Genomic DNA, 21,065 nt, shown 5'->3' on the forward strand with positions numbered 1-21,065 from the left:
GATTAAGACCTGGACATCTTTGAGAAGCCATTATCCTGTCTACCACACACGATGTTACTGAGCACAGTGCCTTGCTTATATGTGCCAAAGAATGGTTAGTTGCTACGATATCACTATTCTCATTACACCAGATTCAAAGGAGAAGGAAATGATAGAGCGTCTGGGCCAATAGGCCTGCAAATCTGAACCCAATAGGCTGGAAATCCGGAGGATGCTCAGGTCTTTCAAAACTGCTCCAAAAGATGAACAAATCTAAAGTTAGTTTCCATTGGAACAAAAGTTTCTAATAATGTAAGACTTTCTCACTAAATACTACCCATAGTCAGATGCTGGCAGAACATACACTGCCTGGTGTTTCAGCATTTCCATACCAACAACCAGAATAGATTCCTCTCCTAACCCTCTGTGCCATACCAACCAGCTGGTCTGGTCTGACTCATAAATGGCTATCGCCTGGTGGTGGGTGACGAGAGCTCTGTAAACCATTTGCAAAGAACTCCTAGCAACTAGTGGGGTAGAACCAAAAATACTCTCAAAAGTTGCTTCAATTTCATTAAAAGTGGTGCAGCTCGGAAGCCAGGAAATTAAACACGAAGCGTATAGGGCTGGGCTATGGAATAGAGCAGGGGTGGACAACCCCTTGCACGCCAGTAACTTTTGCTGGCACGCGAAACCCTCTCTTATAATCTTCCATTTACAATTTTTTTCTTAATATCGACTTTTTTATTTTTCAGATAAATTCAGTGTAGGTGCATCTTAGGTAAATAAATAATTTTACATAACAAGTTATCTAAAGACCATAGACATGGATTGATAAGAGAGGGGAAGAGCAATTTCTATGCTTCTGCCTTAACTCTCCCTGCCTTCCTAGATCCCACCAGTGTTTTGGTTTCATCCACATACGCTTGTGAATCTTTGTTCTCAGTGATGAATTTTGTTAAGTCTCGTAATAGGAGTAGCCTGATGGATGAAAGTAGTAGCTCATGCATATCTCTGAAGGTCACGAAATATAAACATGATGTAAAATCTCTGTCATCAGTGATGCAGCAGCAAAAGTCCCACTGATAATATCAAATGGAGTCATAAAGTTTTCTGTCGGACTATCAGTGTACATGTATACATTAAAAAATAAATGTATTTTTCATCATCATATACTGTGTTTTTGTCGCTCGAATGAATTTTATTATTTCTTCAAGGTTCTTCACATATGTACACCTTAAGAGATATCAAGTAGGCGTAACATGTTCTCAAAAAATTAGGGTTGGCACACAGAAGAATTTTGAGTCAGAGATTTTGCTGGTTTTGGCACACACTCACGAAAAGATTGCCCAGCCCTGGAATAGAGGCTTTTTGGATGGATAGTGAACTTTCTCCTCCACTTTCAGCAGATATTGCCATAGATTCTGACACTGTTTAACAATCCCCCCCGCGCTCGATGAGACTCCTGGCTCCATGAGAGCAAGGACCATGCCTGGACTCCCATGCCTACTTCAGTGTCTGGCAGAGACAGGACCCAGTAAAAGGTGTTGAATTAAAGAATGAATGAATGGCTAGAGAATCACTGATGGGAAGATGAGCAAGCCAGTATCACAACCAAGGGTTAGTATTCTATGACCCATGGCCACACCCACAGTCTATTTTATATGGCCCCCAAACACAGCCACACTCATTCCTTAATGTATTGTCTGTAGCTGTTTTCCTGTGCCAACAGCAGAACATGTGGCTTCTTTGTCTGCCAAGCCTAAAATATTTACTATCTGGCCCTTTCCAGAAAACTGCTTTACAATATATTTTGGTAGCTCCTCAGGATAATCTTGGGATCTTTTGTATACAGCTTCCTAGGCCAAGAATCTGAATTTTAACTAGTTCCCCAAACTCTGAGAATCCTTGCTCTAAAAGGGCAGTGATCTGATTTCACTAAACAGGGTTCTAAACATTTGGATTGAACCAGGATCACTAAAATGTTTGTTAAAATGCAGATTGACGGGCTCTGCCCCCAGAGTTTCTGAGTCGGCAGGACTTGTATGGAAATGAACAATTTTTTATCGTATTCCCAAAGGCTGCTGCTGCTGCTGGCCCAGGGACCACACCTGAGAAGCACTTCATGGGTTACCCAATGTCCATCACTTGTTTGAAGTCACTTGTGTTCCACATGTTAACAGTAGATTCTGGGTTGAGGAGCTCCCACATTTTGCAATTTGGAGTGAATTCTTCCTGCAACTCTGTGGCAATAAAGAATATGAACTATGAATGCACTGGGAGGCTAACGTAGCAAACTGACAGAGAGAAAGGCACTTGGTGGCTGTGACTGAAATACAGTTTCGTACAGTGTTTCATGGCCTACAAAGTTGATCCCCATTTATTATCTCTTTAAAACCCTGAAACAGTGATGGCGAACCTATGACACGCGTGTCACAGGTGACACCCAAACTCATTTTTTTGGTTGATTTTTCTTTGTTAAATGGCATTTAAATATATACAATAAATCTCAAAAATATAAGTCTTTGTTTTACTATGGTTGCAAAGATCAAAAAATTTCTATATGTGACACGGCACCAGAGTTAAGTTAGGGTTTTTCAAAATGCTGACACACCGAGCTCAAAAGGTTCACCATCACTGGCCTAGAACAACATTGTGGGGAGGCATTGCTATTACAACTTGATCCTCCTCCCCATTTTTCAGGAGCAAGAATAATGCTCAAAGAAGTTAAAGATGCAGGTAAGTGTCTCCCCTCCACTCCACCTGCCTGTTTAATGAAAATGTCTCTAAGCCTCGTCTAGCTTCCTTCTTTCTTCTCCTTCCTTATCTCTGACTTCTTCCCTCTACTGACCATTTCACACTGGCCTCAACCATGCCCAAGTCTCTCCCTTCCTAAAAATGAACATTTTATAGCACTGCCTCACCTCCTAGATAACAACGTGACCACTCATCATCCCTTTGCTGCCAAAGAGCAAGCAGCCCATGCTCTCCAAGGTGATCACTTGTCTCCCCTTTCGGCCCAAGAGCAGTCTGCCCTCCAGCTCCACATCCTCACCTGTCATTCACTTCTCAACTCACCATCTGCTGTTCTTAGTCCTCACCCCTCCACAGAAATGGTTCTATGCCAGTGATGTCCAATAAAAATAGAATGCAAGCCACATAGATAATTTTACATTTTATTGCACAAACAAATGGAATCAATTTTAATAAGGCTTCTTATTCAACCCAATATATCCAAAATATTATTTCAATGTGCAATCGCTATAAAAATAATTAGTGAGATATTTTGCATTCTTTCGTTTTCATAGTAAATGTCAAATCCAATGTGAATTTTACATTTACAGCACATCTCAGCTCAGTATAGCCTCATGTCCACCACACAGTAGCCACATGTGGCCAGTGGCCAGCAGATTGGTTAGCATAGGAGGTCTCTGTGCTCAAGATGATCTTCTGGTGGACACATCCCACAAGCCCTTTTCAGAAATAAGGTTGGTGTATCTTTCATCTACTGTTACCTCTCTTTTCTCCTGGCCCACTTTCCTCCATTGTTTTCTGAGAAACTTTTTTCTGCTTGTCCTTCTCATACATCCCTGATCATTCCTTCTCATTGGCAACTCTTCCTTCACTCACCTGTTAAAGAGTTGGTGTTCTTGAAGGTTCTGTTTTGTGTCCATTGGTCCTCTCTTAGTAGGTCAGTTACTTGGAGATTTTATCCTTCTTTATGGTTTTAACCATATGCTGATGGATCTCAAATCCACATCGTTAGGCCTGCCCATTCCACTAGGCTTCTATATCCAAATATCCCGGCCTTCATGGGACCCTGTGAGTCAACTGAACCCAACGGATTCTAAAATTAATCTTATAATCCACCATCAGAACCTGCTCAGTGAATAACACATCAATCCATGGGACATCAGATCAGAAACCCTGGGGCAGTGGTTCTCAACAAGAGGTGCTTATGCCTCCAGGAGTCATTTGGCAATGTCCGGAGACATATCAAATTTTCAAAGCTTCAAGGGAGGGTGTTACTGATATCTAACGGGTAAAGACCAGGAATGCTGCTGAACATCCTACAATACACAAGAAAACTCCCCACAACAAAGAACCATCCACTGAAATTGGATGCTTATCTTACATCATACACATTAATCAACTCAAAATAGATCAAAGGCTTAAATATAAGACCTGAAACTGTAAAACTTCTAGAAGGAAACATAGGGAAACACTTCACAACATTGGTCTTGGCAGTGGTTTCTTGGCTATGACACTGAAGCACAGGCAACAAAAACAAAACTAGATAAGTAGGACAAAATCAACCTAAAAAGCTTCTGCACAACAAAGAGGGGGAAAGAGAGAATGAAAAGGCAACCTCTTTAATGAGAGAAAATATTTGCAATCATAAATCTGATAAAGGGTTAATTCCCAAAATATATGAAAAAATTCTACAGCTCAATAACAACACCAACAAAATAACCCAATTTTTGAAAATGGGCAGAGGACCTGACTAGACATTTCTCCAAAAAGGATATTTTCCAAAGGCCAATAGGTATAAGAAAAGGTGCAACATCACTAATTACCAAGGAAATGCAAATCAAAACCACAATGAGATATCATCTCACATCTGTTAGGATGGCCATTCTCACAAAACAAAAAATAATAATTGGTGATGAGGATGGAGAAAAGGTAACCCTTGTGCACTGCAGGTGGGAATGTAAATTGGTGCACTCACTATGGAAAACAGTGTGAAGGTTTTGCAAAAAAAAATTAAAGTTAGAATTACCATATGATACAGCAATTCCACTTCTGGGAAATGAAACAAAGTTATTGAAAACAGGATCTCAAAGAGATATCCTCACCCCCACATTCATTTGCAACATCATTCACAATAGCCAAGATATGGAAACAACTCAAATTTCCATCAACAGATGAGTGAGTAAAGAATATGTGGCATTAGATACATACTAGTGGCCCAGTGCATGAATTCGTGCACATTGAAAGGAAATTAATTAGAAGAAATCTTTTAATATCGCTATTCACCCTTTCTCTATAAGTGTCAACCAAATTCACAATTGACAATGACAGATTGAAACACACACGTGCAGTTGGCACCAGCGAGAGCTTTATAGATAGATAGATAGATAGATAGATAGATAGATAGATAGATAGATAAACTTGCTTTAATTAGACCTGCTTTCTGATTTAGCTAAACTTTTTCCAGCCCAGTGAAGCACCTCAACCTCTCTTTCAGGCAATTGTCAGCAACACAGCAGTAAATATCAACACGACGCAGATTTTTATTATAGATCACGCAGGGAGAACAAAGGGCAAAATATTTAACTGCAGCAGTGTTTGACTATGTTCTGCACAGTGAGAAAACCTGAAGTCCTTTTCAAGGTCCACCATTTCTTACTTCTTTTCAGTTGGGTCAGGTTTCTAAGCTTTCTAAATCTTTGTTTTTTGGTTAATGAAAAGAAAATAGTATTCCACCAAGTCTCCTATCTACTTACTCCAGGACTTCTATGAGGATCAAATGAGATGAGGCACGGGAAAATGCTTCACAGACATTTGGCTAAAGTGTAAAATGTTTCCACTTGGCTATAAAGCAAGTCGTGTTCCTGGGCTGAAGAAACTCCAAGGAGGCTAGTCACTAGGGAGAGGAAGCTGGGCGTTGCTACGTGATGTCATTACTCAGCGCCCACGGCCACCGTTTCTGGGCTGGGCTGGGCTGTGGCCATGGCCGCATTTTGCACCATGGGGTTTCAGCAGCATTGGCTGCAATTTGGTGGGGTGTCACTCCAGGGTGGTGGTGGGGCCTGTGTCCCACTTGGAGGAAGCCAAGTGTTGCTTTGTGGGTGCCAGCTCCGCAGTGCTGCCATTTCTCTGTAAACAGCCAGTGTGTATCACAGCAGCTCCTGCGTTGAGTTTCTGCCCCCTGGTGGTCAGTGCACATCATAGCTACTGGTCGGACAGTTGGACACTTAGCATATTAACCTTTTATATATATAGATGATGAAATATTATCCAGCCTTAAAAAAGTAGAAAATGCTGCCATTTGTGACAACATGGATGGACCTGTAGGACATTATATTATATTAAATGAAATAAGCTAGACCCAAAAGGACAATTACTATATGGCACCGCTTAAATGAGAAATCTGAAATAGTCAAGCTCATAGAAGCAGAGAGCAAACTGGTGGTGCCGGGCCTGGGGAAGGGAAATGAAATGGGGAGCTGCTGTCCAATGGGTATAATTCCTTATGGCAAGATGCGCAAGTTGCAGAGACCTGTTATAAAACACTGTGTCTGTAGTTAACAATACTGTACTGTACACTTAAAACTTGTCAAGAGGGTAGACCTCATGTTCAATGTTCTTACTATAAAAATAATAAAAGAATTATCCAACTCAAAACATCAAGTGTTCCACTGCTAAGAAACACTGCTTCTAAGAGTAGCCTATGGACTCACTGCATTAGCATCACAGGAGCCTGATAGACAATATATTCTTACGCCCCACCCCAGACCTCCATACCACAGTCTATGAAGTGGAGCCCAGAACCAGTGTTCTCACAAGCTCTTCAGGTGACGCTAAAGTTGGTGAATCATTGGTCTAGGTAGAGACAGCGTTAATGGCACAGACATCCATTGAGTTCCTGTTCTGTGCCCAGCAGCAGAATAGATGACAGAGTAAAGAAAGCGCCAATTCAAAGTCTGAGTCGGCACATGACCAGCTTTCAGGATCCAAAGTCATGGGCCTCCAGGTGAATCATGTAACTCTCTTTTCCCCTTTATTCCATTATTCCAGAGGAAATAAACCCATAAAGCTCATGGTCCAAAGCAACAAGTATAAGATACACAATCCGCTCTTAGTCCTAGAGCTTGGCGCTGATTTCTTGATGTTTGAAACAGAAATTGAGCAGTGCTTGGTGCATTGCCCATTAGAGAGAACTTGGAGTGGGGAACAACGTAGGAAAATCCTCAAACCTTTTCATCCTATTACACTCAGTTTATAATTTTAAAACAAGAAAGAAAGTGCTCTTGAGACATGGGGGTAAAGATATGAACTGGATATAATAAGGAAAGAGGCCTTGAAGACTGTTTAGGTTCAGTCAGCTGCTGGAGAGCCCTAGGAAGAATTCATTTATCTGGAATCCAGAACCAGAACCTTAACTGACAATGTGAATTTCAACAACAAAAAAATCATTCCAGTTCAAGAAATGTGATTTAGCATCTCTATGAGCCAAGCACAGAGCTAGACACTGGGGACAAAATAAACAAAGCAGTCCAAGCCCCCAACCTTGGGAATACAGGTGGTGAATTCTCAATGGGAGAGGCATTGAATGTATCAGAAGATATGGTCCCTTCCCCTGGGAAACTCAGATCAGTTAGTGAGGAAGACAACAGGTCTTATAATTGCAGGACAATGTGATAAATACTAAAATGTGTAGAGAGGCCATGGAATAACATTGAGACGGGAAATTCATTCATGCTGGGAGATAAAGGCTTGTCTAAGAAGGCAGCGAGTTGAGCAGACAGACATTTGAGACAGGTTAGAAGCTAGTTCAGTACCAAGTGGGGTAAATGAAAGATGGCCACACGTTTCTTGCCATCCTCCCTACTGACAGATGGCTCTTTCTCCTCCTCTTGCATCTGGTTGGCCTTCTGACTACGTGACTAATAGAAAGTATCTGATCTAAAGAATTTACTGGATGGATTTAATATGAGAATGAAGATGACTTAAGAAAGAATCAGGGAACTTAAAGATAGATTAATAGAAAGTACTCAACCTGAAAAAAAAAAAAGAAAGAAAGAAAGACTTTTGAAAATTAGCGAAATCTAATGCACATGATTAACATGTAAAAGAGAGAAAATGGGGTAAAAAAATACTGAAGAATACTGGCTAAAAATTCCATGAAAAACCTAAATTTACAAATTCAAAAAGCCCAGAAAACCACAAACAGAATAAATGTGAGGAAAACCATGCAAGGCACATCACAGGCTCATGAAAATCAAAAGAAAAAAATCTTGAAAAATAGCAAGAGAAAAATGACAGGAGCTCATGATTCCAAATTTTCAGTCTTAAGATGAGAAACTACGAAGTCCAGAAGATAGGCAAAACCATCTTTGCAATGTGGGAAGAAAACTCCTAAACTCTGTATTTGGTGACAATGCCCTTCAAGAATATTAGCAAGTTAAAGATTTTTCAAATAAAAGAAAACAAAGAGAATTCATTGCCAGCTGACCAGCACTTCAGGAAATGCTAGAACTTCTTCAGGCTGAAGGGAAATACATCAGAAGGAAACCCAAATTCCTTCAGGAGCGAATGAAGAGCATTAAAAACGGTAAATATCTGAGAAAGTGTAAAAGACTATTTTTTTCTCTTAATTTAGAGAAATACACATACCCATGACTGTTTAAAGCAAACCTTTTTACATTGGCTCCATGGTTTTAATGTATGTAGCTGCAATGCACATGTAGCATAAAAGGGGGTGGGGTGGTAAATGGCTGACACAGTGCAAGGTTGGCTTGTGAAGTGGTACAATATTAGCCCTAGGAACCTGTGATAAGCTAAGGACGTTTAATGTAATCCCCCACCCGTGGTCAGCAAACTGCGGCTCACGAGCCACATGCGGGTCTTTGGCCCCTTGAGTGTGGCTCTTCCTAAGCCTTAGGAGTACCCTAATTAAGTTAATAACAATGTACCTAACTATATAGTTTTTAAGTTTAAAAAATTTGGCTCTCAAAAGAAATTTCAGTCGTTGTACTGTTGATATTTGGCTCTGTTGACTAATGAGTTTGCTGACCACTGCAGGTAATCACTTTAGAAATGCAAGACATATAGCCAAAACCAACAAGTAAGTTTAAAATGGAATTCTATAATATCCTGAAACTTTTTAAAAGGGCTGGTATTATGAATAACTTGGCCCCCAAAGATGTACATGACCTAGACCAGCGTGGGCAAACTAAATGAATAAAACTAAAAAAAAAACACAACAACACCGTACCCTTTTATGTAATGGTGTTTACTTTGAATTTATATTAGTTCACACAAACACTCCATCCATGCTTTTGTTCCGGCCCTCCGGTCCAGTTTAAGAACCCATTGTGGCCCTCGAGTCAAAAAGTTTGCCCACCCCTGACCTAGACTCTGGATCCAGTGAATATGCTGTTACATGGAGAAAAGACCGCAGCAGATGTGTTTGAGGACTTTAAAATAGGGAGGTTATCCCTTGAGTCCAATAGAATCACCTGTGTCCTTAAAAACAGAGAACTTTCTCCACCTGGAGTCAGGGAGCTATGGCAGAAAAGTCAGAGAGATTCAGAGATTCAAAGGAGGAGAGAAACATGACCCACCACTGCTAGAGGGGGCCATGTGGAAGCTGAGAAGGAAATGCAGGCCTCAGTCCTATAACCCTTACGTTCCTCCTAATTTGTTATAGCAGCCGAAGAAAACTAATTCAGCAGGGCAGGGAGAAGAGAGGAATGAAAAATAGGAACTACGGAACACACAATAAAATGGTATATCTTTTCCAAAGGCATCCATAGTTACAGTAAATGGCAATGGACTAAAAGGTAGACATTATCAGAATGGATCAAGAAAATACAGACCAACTATTTGCTATCTATAAGAAATGCACTTTAAATATAAAGACACAAATAGATTGAAAGTGGATTAATGGAAAAATTATATACCACACAAGCATTAGGAAGCTGAATCATCTGTATTAGCATCAGATAAAATGGACTTCAAAACAAAGGTAATAGCAGAGACATTTCATAGTGATAAGAGGGTCAATTCATCAGGAAGATATAAAACTATAAATGTGTGTGCACTCCTAACAATCCCAAAACACGCGCGAGTGCTAAGGGGAGAAATAGACAACTCTGCAGTCACAGTTTCTCTTCAAACTCCATCACTAGCATTTAATATATATACTAGTGGAAGGGAGAGGGAGAGAGAGGTAGAAACATCAATAATGAGAGAGAATCATTGATGGGCTGCCTCTTGTACACCCCCCACTGGGGGTTGATCCAGCAACCTGGGCATATGCCCTGACCTCGTGGTTCATAGGTCAACGCTCAACCAGTGGGCCACACCGTCCTGGCTCAATCACTCATATTTGCCATTAGTTATTCTTTGTCTATAAATCAATTCACTTTTTAGGAGGAAATTAGGCTATTTTAAGGGATATTTTATAGCTTGCATAAATGGGGAACTCTGTGTAACACAAACAATCACCAAGAAAATAAAACACACTGTATTATTAAATCCTAGTGTTCTTGTGTTATTATTCCATGCCCACTCTGAGTCCATGTTCTTCAATCTCATCTGCCTTCATCATCCAGGGACCAAGGTGCCAGGCAACTAGGGAACATCCCTACAGTTAGAGCTCTCCGAATGATCCAAATTAGCCACCCTAAACTGTTTACCCCGTCCTGTCTTGCCCTTCCTTCAGAAACCCCAAGAAAAGCTGTAGCCAAACATTCCACTCCTTCTAGCTCTGCTTCCTGACCCAAACCTAGCGCTCCTCCCTCAGCCCTGCATGGTGTGTGTCTCCTTTCTAGGGGAACTGTGAGTAACATGAAACTTGTCTTTCAATGGCATTGACCTCTCCATATGGTCGCTCGCTCAGTCAGCTTTATAAAGTAAGACCCAGGCACAGAGCAGTGTGCTGGGAGCAATCAGCATCCAAGTGTGTGCTGTCTTTCCGACGTGACTGATGTCATCCACGGAGTTACAGAAAGCAGAGTGAGTACTCCAGTTCCATCAATGGAATCCCAGGCAGGCAACCCCGACCTCACAGGAATCTCACAAAGAATGCATTTTCACCGAAGCTGTTCAGCCGGCAACTTGTACATCCATCCCTCAGAGGGAAGCCACTATCCATCAGGTGGCCAGCCTGGCACCGCACTGAATGAGAATCGAGATCTTGGAGTCCAACTTCTCAGGCCAAGGCCACATTAGTGGAATACAGAATAGTGTATCCTGCTTATGCTCCGTACAGGGTTATAAGTGAACATTGTCCAAGGCTTGAAACGAGAGGGCCATAGCCAATTTTGCTTCTCTTTCCAACAACAAATAGGGAGTTAATACTCCACATTCCCTAACTGATCACAGTGACTAATCTCTAATCAACCTGTTTTTTAGGTGGCCCTCATTCAGTGTGAGGCTGGCTTGCAAGACGCCAGTTTCAAAGTTAAACAGACCAGGATTTGAGTCCGGGGCCTGTCATGTGCTAATTGACCGACATGAAGTTATTTAAGTCTCTAAATCTCAGTGTTCTAATCTGTAACACTGAGGAAGTATTATTTATCTCACCCTAACTGGGAAAATTATAATGAAAGGTAATAACCTTCATGGTACACCATCTTCAGACACTATGTCAGCAGTTCTCAACCTGTGGGTCGCAGCCCCTTTGGGGGTAAACGACCCTTTCACAGGGGTCGCCCTAAGACCATCGGAAAACACATATATAATTACATATTGCTTTTGTGATTAATCACTATGCTTTGATTATGTTCAATTTGTAACAATGAAATTGAGGGTCACCACAACATGAGGAACTGTATTAAAGGGTTGCATTAGGAAGGTTGAGAACCACTGCACTATGTTAAGCCCTCCCCATGAATCAGAGTGCGTATGTAGGATCTAAAGAAGAGTTGTGAGCACAGCCAGGTGCCTGGTGCAGGGTACCACCCACTCCAGGGCTGACAGTCGAAGGCAGAACTCAAGCACGTGTTTAGGTAACTCTGCCACTGAATATTAACTGGTACATATGTACATGCAGCCCTCCCCACCGACACCACACACACACCACTCCGTTCCCATGGCTGACTTTCCCCAGGGAAGTCCACTTTGCTGAATGTGTACCTCTCTTGGCCTTAGTCCCAGCTCCAAGCAAACCGAAAATCCATTCTAATTCACAAAAGAAGGATGCTCTTAATTAGGTTGCCCCTGGAGCTTGGACCACAGAGGTAATGAAGCAAGAGCCCTTTGGCAAGAACGAGGCAGCCAGAGTTTGAGAAGAAGGCAGTACACTTGGACTTGGAGCTTGGGTCCTGGCTCTGCTGCTTATTAACTGCGTGAGTGGGGATTCCTTCACATCTCTCAGCCTCTTCCTATGGCAACATGAGACCATTAGATGCTACGTTTCTAGACTCTAAAGTGCTAGAGTGCAAGCAAAGCACCAACCACTGACTCGTCAAAGCATCCATGGAGAGACTGTGCACTCAGGGAGTGGAGCTTCAGAGGACGGTTCAACTTCCCCCTTCACCCTCTCCTCTTACTCCCTCCTCTTCCCCCCTCCTCCTCCTCCCTCTTCCTCTTCCTGCCTCCTCCCCGCCCTCCTTCCTCCTCCTCTTTACTTTTTCTCCCTCCTCCTCTCCCTCCCCTCTTCCTCCCTATTCTCCTCCTCTCCTTCCCCTCCTCTCTTTCCCCTCCTCATCCCACACCCTCTCCTCTCCTCCTCCTCCTCCCCTATTCCTACTCCTCCTCCTCCTCCCCTATTCCTACTCCTCCTCCTCCTCCATAAAGAAAGGGTCCATCCTCATTGATAACATCAGATTTCTCCCACTCTGTGGCCTGGGTCAAGTTCACCATGAAAACAACTCTGCCAGGAGGAACACTCCTGTGGAAGGAATTTTTCATTTCTTTTCTTTCTGAAGAGCAAGCAGGGGATCAACAGTGTCGTCTCACAGAAGATGAGTGCCCCACCGGAACCAGAGCGCCGTCTTCATCGCTGTTCTGGTGACATGACGTGGCTCCCATTCTTCATCGCAAATGGCAGGTTACTCAGCGAGGCAGAGGGAGAACAGCAGATGGATGTGACAGCAACTTCTGCTATGTACCCACAGACACTTCTAAGACATTAAAAAGTTGTGCCCACATTTCCTACTCCCACAGCGAACCCTGTGAAGAGATCCTGACGTCAGCTTGAGGAGCATGTGGGATCGCGCCCTCTCTTGTCACCACAAGTCCTTCCTCTGGTCACGCCAGGCACAGCTTAAGTTGACCTCTCTGGTTGTGAGAAAAGAGAGGCGAGGGAAGACTAAGACTGTAACAGGTTTATTTTATCTGCTTAAAAGGAACACCAGTTCTGGAGCCTGATGAAAAGAATCCGAGCTTTTGCTCTGTGACTTACTAGCAATGAGAGGAGAGGGCTGCCTCAGTGCTCCCATCTCTGAAATGGGAGGAGCACTGAGAGCAGCTCCATGTGGTTATTCTGAAGACCAAATTAGACCCATCTCGGGCCAATCTCCCTTCCCTGCACCTCGACGGTTTCTGGACTGTAATTGGCTTCTGGCCTCAACCCCTTTTCACTGGCTGTTCCCTCTGTCTGGAATGCTTTCCCTCCAGCTCCTCCCATCATTATTGGCTCCCTTCCATCAGGTGTCAGCTTATGTGTCGCCTGCTCTGAGGTTTTCCCTTTCAGAGCAGGGCCTTTGCCCATTTGTCCTTACCACAGCTCTCTGCTTATCTTCTCCCCAGAGCACTTTTCAAAATCTATGATTAATTCTCTTGCCTGTGTATCGATGTCTCCCTATCCTGGAACGTAAGCTAGAATCTGATCTTTGCATACTATGCCCTCATCATAGTACAAGGATGGGGAACGTCTGGCACTCAGGCCATAAAAGGCCCGAGAAATCTTTTGATCTGGCGCTGCCAAGGCAACCGCTGGTGGGACTCGAAATTCAATAAATCTAGGAGCTTTTTTCATAGCAACTAAGTTCATATTAAGTGACTTATTTCAAGCAAATGATGATATAAATATCCAAATGACCCTTGGCAGAAAAAAGGTTCCCCACCTTTGATCTAGTGCAACACCAGCTACATAGGCATTTCATAAATATTCACTGAATGAATGTATTAGAAAATACTTGGGAACTATAAAGTCTGGTATACATATAGGAAACATTCTCTGTACATATTGTATGGATATATATATATATATATATATATATATATATATACACATATATATACATATATATACATATATATGTATATGCATATATACACACATATATATATGTATGCATATATATGTATATATATATATATATATATATATATATATATATATATACACACATATACTATACAAAAAGTGAAATCACAGACTCATTCTGATGATATTGGAAAATTCCTCTGTGCCCCACCCCCACCCCCGGGGTCTCTACACCCCACCACTAACCTAGAGGAGGAAAAGAGGTTGGCATGGGCCCCAGACCGAAAAGACATCAGTCACTGTGACTGTCAAGCACAGGAACGGAAAACGCCAGCCCGGCTGTTTGTTATTAACTTCCTGACTTGACGGATTCTCCTCCATAATCTCAGGACAGCCTTGCCATGCTGCTCTCAGGGCCTCCAATACGTTTTTTTAATATTCTGTTACATCCTTTTTTCTGATTTGTATTTGAGATATGATTGACATATAACATTGTATTAGTGTAAAGTGTGCAACATGTTGACTTAGTACAGTGATATATCATTACCAGTGATTACCACGGTAACATTAGCTAAACACTTCTACCACCCAGTAATGTTTAAAAGAAACTGAGCTGGTAGATTTTGACCAATCTGCAAAGCTTTGTTATAACTCAATTAGATCATTACAGGAACATTTGCATAAACTTAGGGCATTATAGTCATTATACACATGCCACTATTGAGAAATGTCAAACAGAGAAAAGAGAAAGAATATAATAATGAAGTCCTATGTACCACTTCACCCAATTTCAACCATTTTTGATTCGTGACCAATCTTGTTTTGTCCATATTCTTACCAATGTCCTTCTTTCCCTGGATGATTTTGAAGCAAACCTCCAGACATCACATCAAGTATTGCAGTATGTATCTCTCAAAGTCAAGGACTCTTTCTTTACAAAATATCACAATACCATCATCACACTCAGAATGTCTGTTAAATCCTTAATGGTATCAAGTGTCTGGTTTTGTTCACATTTCCCTGCTTGTCCTATACACTTTTCTTTTCAACATTTTATTTCTTTGAATTAGAATACCAAAAAGGTCCATATATTATGATTGTTTAATATACCTCTAAAGCAGTGGTTCTCAACCTTCCTAATGCCGCAACCCTTTAATACAGTTCTTCATGTTGTGATGACCCCCAATTTCATTGTTACAAATTGAACATAATTAAAGCATAGTGATTAATCACAAAAACAATATGTAATTATATATGTGTTTTCCGATGGTCTTAGGCGACCCCTGTGAAAGAGTTGTTCGACCCTCAAAGGGGTCACGACCCACAGGTTGAGAACTGCTTCTAAAGTCTCTTTGAACATATAGTATTTTATTAGCTTTTTATTTTATTTCATTTCATCATTGGTTAAAAACCTGGGTCTTTCGTCTCTGTTTCCCACAGTCTGGATAAGCAGCATGAGACAACTGGATTCCCAAGATGTCATTGATCAGACCTCTATCCCTCCCATGTTTGTTGAGAACTGTTAGCTTTATTCAAAGGCTTGATTGGATGCAGATTTCAATTATTTCCTCTCCAGACTATTTCATAGGTGATGTATACTTCTTTTAGGGGAAAAAATGTCTAGTTATCTCTTTTTGTAACATTAACGGGCATTGATGATCATTGCCTAGATTTGTTAATTCATTGGAGTCTGCAATTCTATTATTCCTTTTCATTTATTACCTAGAAGAATGCCAAAAAGAGAAACATTCCCTCATTAACTATTTGGTTAGCCTGATGGATAGTTTATTCAAGAAAGGCAGGATAAATGCCAATTTTCTCCCCTTCATGTAGGTTTTTAAAGTGATGAGTTGGTTTCTTAGCCTCCTCAGAAAGTTCCCAATGCTTTTTCTTTAATATATTTTATTGATTTTTTTTTTACAGAGAGGAAGGGAGAGGGATAGAAAGTTAAAAGCATTGATGAGAGAGAAACATCGATCAGCTGCCTCTTGCACACCCCCCACTGGGGATGTGCCCTCAACCAAGGTACATGCCCTTGTCCGGAATCAATCCTGGGACTCTTCAGTCCGCAGGCCGATGCTCTATCCACTGAGCCAATCCGGTCAGGGCCCAATGCTTTATCTTTTAAAATATTTCATTATAAACCCATAACTGTGTTATTATAAACTCATGGATTTTTCATGTTTTGATCCCTTGCAATTAGCATCCTTAACGATGCCCCAAGTGTGCCAGCTCTGGCTGTGGGGACTTCCAGCTGGCTTCTGAGCTCTTCAGGCCTGCTGTCCTGGGTGACTGCTTTGCTCTCTGCTAGGAAATGATGCTCTAGGAAGGACCAGCCCCGCCCCTAGAAACAGCCACTTTCCCAGCGGTTTCTCTCTGTGGAAAATAGTATTAAAAACCAAACCCCGAGTGCTAGGAGTGCTTAATGTCACTAGGTCGGTTGCTGTTGTAGATTACATGTAATTTAGGTCATTTCTAAGAATCAGCAGATACTGGAGAAGCGCTGAAAACCTAGTAGAAGTTACCCTTTTATGGGAGACGATTGCATGTATCGCTCCCAAGTGTTTTCTGATCTGGTGCATGCATTCAGCGCTCAATTGTCTTCTTCTTTTTTTTACCATAATGACTTTGCATGGGATCGAACTATGATCCTTCTATGTTGCTCTCTTTTGGTGAAATTTTGTTTTCCTGCACTTTCAGGAGGAAGAGGCGGGCCCAGAGAGCTTCTCTCCTTCCTGGTTTTGTGGTTCCCTGTTCTGTTTTGATCATAAAGTGATTAAAAATGCGGCCTCTCATTTTTTGAAAGCTTCTTCCTCTGCTTCTCTGAGCCTCCCATCTGGACTACTTCTGCCATTTCCCTTGTTATCTATGTCCTGCCTACTTCGGTTTTTGCTTTGAGCTTTTCCCCCTGGCATGCAGGGCTCTGTCCTGGAAGAATACTCAGGTTTGTCAGTTCTGAGAGGTTGTAGGGTCATAGCCGCAGGCTACTCCAGTACCCTCAGCCCTTCCTGCAGGCCCCTGTACTCCCTCTGGATTACAGTCTGCAAGACACCCTCCAGTTTCTGCTGTCATTCTTAGCATGGTCCCCAGGAGGGCCCAATGATCATTTTAGACTTCTCAGAAGTAGCTGCCTTTTCCTCTCTTTTCTCAAACACAGTGTCTAATGCCCCATGGGAATTGGAGCTGCTGGTGGTTTTATCCACATGCTCATTTGGAGGGTTGATGGGGACATCCTGTCTCAGAATTTCTTTGTAGATGCTACCCAGGAGGTTGGTTGGTTTGTTTTTTTTCCTTTGTTGATCTGCCTTTTATTGAGGCAGGGTTCAAAGATGTTCAAAATCTCAGCTGCTACTACATTCCAGATCTCCTTGGTAAACATATTCTTTTTTTTTTTGTAGCAAACGCTATCACCTTTAGTTTTAAATCAAAAATAAAGAAACTAAGTTAGTATGAGCAACAGATGCACAAGGAATCACAAACCACTACAAAGGAGACTAAAATTCTTTGAGGCATTCCAGAGAAGAAAACCAGTTCACCTCTGAGGTCCAGGATATTGGAGGTGAACGTTCTGTTGAAATCTAGGTGTTCTAATAGTTACTTTCCAATCTCTAATTTACAGAGGCCCAGGTATCCTTGCCTTTTACTCTATGTCGACATGGCCAACCCCAAAGATTGATGCAATCAGAGCTGATAAGTTTATTCTTAATGTGACTCTCTTTCAGCTACAAATGGACACATACCAGTATGCGGCCCTTCTCTCACACATGCACACAAGTATGTGCACACACACACATACACACACACACTCTAAAGAGTGACTTGACTCTCTGTGTGTCTCTGCCAGGAACTGAACCCTTAACAAAGTTGCCTGATTTGTCCAACTCTGACTCCTCAGTTCAGTTGGGCCCAAACTCAAGAGAGAGCAGTTCCCTTGCCAGCAGTAAGAATAAACCAAATGGTGTTATTACAACATCCAGCAATGGAGCGAAATGATTTATATGTTCATTTCTATATGGTTCTCCATATGGCATGAAAAGAAATTTCAATTTATCCTTCTGGTTCCTAGCTGCCTTCATCATTAGGAAGTGATATTTATTAGTCAAAATTTTAAAAGGAAAATACATTGGAATGAGGTTGTTCTCTAGCCAAAACCATATGCAATCACAGTCATCTTGATTTCAGCAAGTAGAGGATTCTTGATTATCTGGCTGAGTAACAACTTTGAAGGAAAACAGAAGCATCCATCTTCCTCTAGAAACAGAAACCATCAGCACCACGGTCCCTTCTGCCTGGGTACCAAAGTACACTGACAATAAAGGAAATCCGCCAATAAAGCAGAATTCTATAAGCAAGAAGAAAATGCTCAGGGTGAGGTTGTAATAACATAGGAAATGCTTCAGCTAGGGAGTTAGGTGAATAAAAACAGGACACAAATGAACCTATGAGATGGCCTTAAAAGATACTCATAAGAAAAATAAGGCTACCAAAATGTTACAATGATGATGGGACTACAAGTAATCTTTTTCTATTTTTGGTAGTGTCGTTTTTAACAATGTGCATTTATTATAACCAAAAAAGGAATAAAGTGTGCTAGTATTGTCAATGTTTTGTTTACCTTCAAGATCCTGATGTCACTCTCCCTCTTCCATGAAACCTACAAAAGGCATAAACCCTAATGGCATAATTCAATTATTTGGTGAGCGTCAGAATCACTCAAATGAGAGGTGTGTGTTTTTAAATCTTCGCCTGAGAATATGTTTATTGATTTTTAGAGAGAGGAAGGGAGAGAGAGAGAGAAACATCAATCATTTGTCTCCTGACCAGGGATCAAACCAACAACCTAGGTATGTGCCCTGACCGGGAATCAAACCCACAACTTTTTGGTGTACAGGGAGATGCTCCAACCAACTGAGCCACCCAGCCAGGGCTCAAATGAGTTATTAAAAGGCATATACCTGAGTTCTACTCTAGCCCTACTGAATCAGAACTTTGGAATATGGCGCCCAGGAATCTGTATTTTGAACCGGCATACCCGGTGTTATTAATGCAAGTATTCCTTGGGCCCTCCTTTGAAATATACCGTATTAGGGACCTGACTTGGGGACATAAGCTGATAGTTCCTGTTAATGGCTGTTTGTCACTGCAGAGCATGTTTAAGTGCCTGCAACCAGATTACTAATTATAGAAAAACAGCCACAACTTGTCTCAGAGCCCTCCAAAATGATTCTGAGCAATAAAGACGACCCAAAGACATGCTATCTCTTCCTCTTTAAAAACATTCATTATGGAGTTGTTTAGCAAAACCTGTCCACTTCCATCTGTAATTCAGAAACTAAGGGAGAAGGAAAAGCAGCTAGAATAATGCCATTTTCTTGGTATACCATTAAGCCCATGTGTGGAATTCCACCTATCCACAAAGAATATCTACCTAATGACTGCTAGTTTATGCCCTGTCCAAATGCAGTAAAATAAATGAGGGCATGTGAAAATACATATTTAAAAAGTGGTTTACTAAAAATATCTAGTCTCCTCTGCCTTGTGCTAAACTGAGAAGATAAAACCAATAACACAAACTAGAAACAAATTATTAGAGATTCAAGTTGTCTACATTTGGCATACAAAAAGCAAAAAGAGGAGTTGTCAGGCACATGAGATCTGTTTACTCTGATTAGCCCAATTCAGAGGTAAGGTCTCGATCCTTCTAGACCAGTGGTTGGCAAACTGCGGCTCGTGAGCCACATGTGGCTCTTTGGCCCCTTGAGTGTGGCTCTTCCACAAAATACCACATGCGGGCGCGCATGTACAGTGCGAATGAAACTTCGTGGCCCATGCGCAGAAGTCGGTATTTTGTGGAAGAACCACACTCAGGGGGCCAAAGAGCCGCATGTGGCTCTCGAGCCGCAACCACTGTTCTAGACCATCCTGGTCTAGACTGGGTAGATACAGCCATTCTAGAAAGGAAAAAGTCCCACCGATGCAACCAATTTGATAAACATCAAGCGATTGTTTTATAAAAGTCAATCTTTCCAGATTGGGGGCAGGGATTGTCTCTACCCAAGACATGAATCCCAAAAAGTGTAAGACTAATACATCAACACATCTAGCAAATGGTTTACCTGGTAAATGGTTTACCTGGATCGTGTCTAATCCTTACAGTGACCATTTTACAGACAAGAAATCTGAGGCTTGTAGAAAATAAACCCAAGATTCTAACCCTGGCATCTCTGTCTCCAAAATCCACATTGTTCCCACTACACCTGTCAGAGGCAATGGAAGAATATCAGATTCAAAGAGCAACACGGACCTAAGTTGCCCCTGATGTCAGGGGCAGGAAGCAACTGTGGAAGGAAGGACATACCAAGATGTTCTGGGCTTGTGTCTCTCCTGGCCACTGAGAGAAAGAGCCCTGTCATTATAAATGTGTACTTATGGGTATAAAATATCTCACAGACACGCATTTTTAGTAAAATCTTAGTACTTACTAGTAAATAGTGGACAAATCATTATGGAATACCACTCAATTTTCTTTTACAATTTGAAAGCATCCATGTAACCGCTTCCCAAATCAAGATACAGAGCATCACCAGAAACCTCCCTCCAGCTTCCTTCAAGTCTATTCCCCTCAACAGTTACCTGGTCATCTCTGTCTCTCTCTCCCCCCACACATACTTTTAACAAGGACAAAGAATAAAGAGCACCTCTGTATATCAGGTACTGGGATAGGTGCCTTAATCTTCCGTTTATTTCATTTTCACAACACCCTTCTGAAGAAGGCATTATTATGTCCATTATGTGGAAGAGGGAATTAAAGCTCAAAGGTGCCATATAACTTCCCCAGGTTGATACAGCTAAAAATAAGCCAAGGCATGATTTGCTCTCAAACCAGACTAACTCCCAGCCCATGTTCTCTCCATAACACCACAGAACCCCCAGTTCTCCCACTCTGATAGAATGTAGCCCCAGATCCCCAAGGACCCGATGTCATCAATCAGAAAGATGAGAAGGAAGAAGGGTGGTAATCAATATACCTACCTAGCTAAGAGTTTTAACCCTGTAACTAACCCTATTTTCCACTTACTCAATGTTGAAACCTTAGCATGTTGGTCCATTTTCCTGCCTTAATAAGGAGATACAATTTTGA

This window comes from Myotis daubentonii, chromosome 4, assembly GCF_963259705.1.
Source record: "Myotis daubentonii chromosome 4, mMyoDau2.1, whole genome shotgun sequence".
NCBI classification, from domain to species: Eukaryota; Metazoa; Chordata; class Mammalia; order Chiroptera; family Vespertilionidae; genus Myotis; species Myotis daubentonii.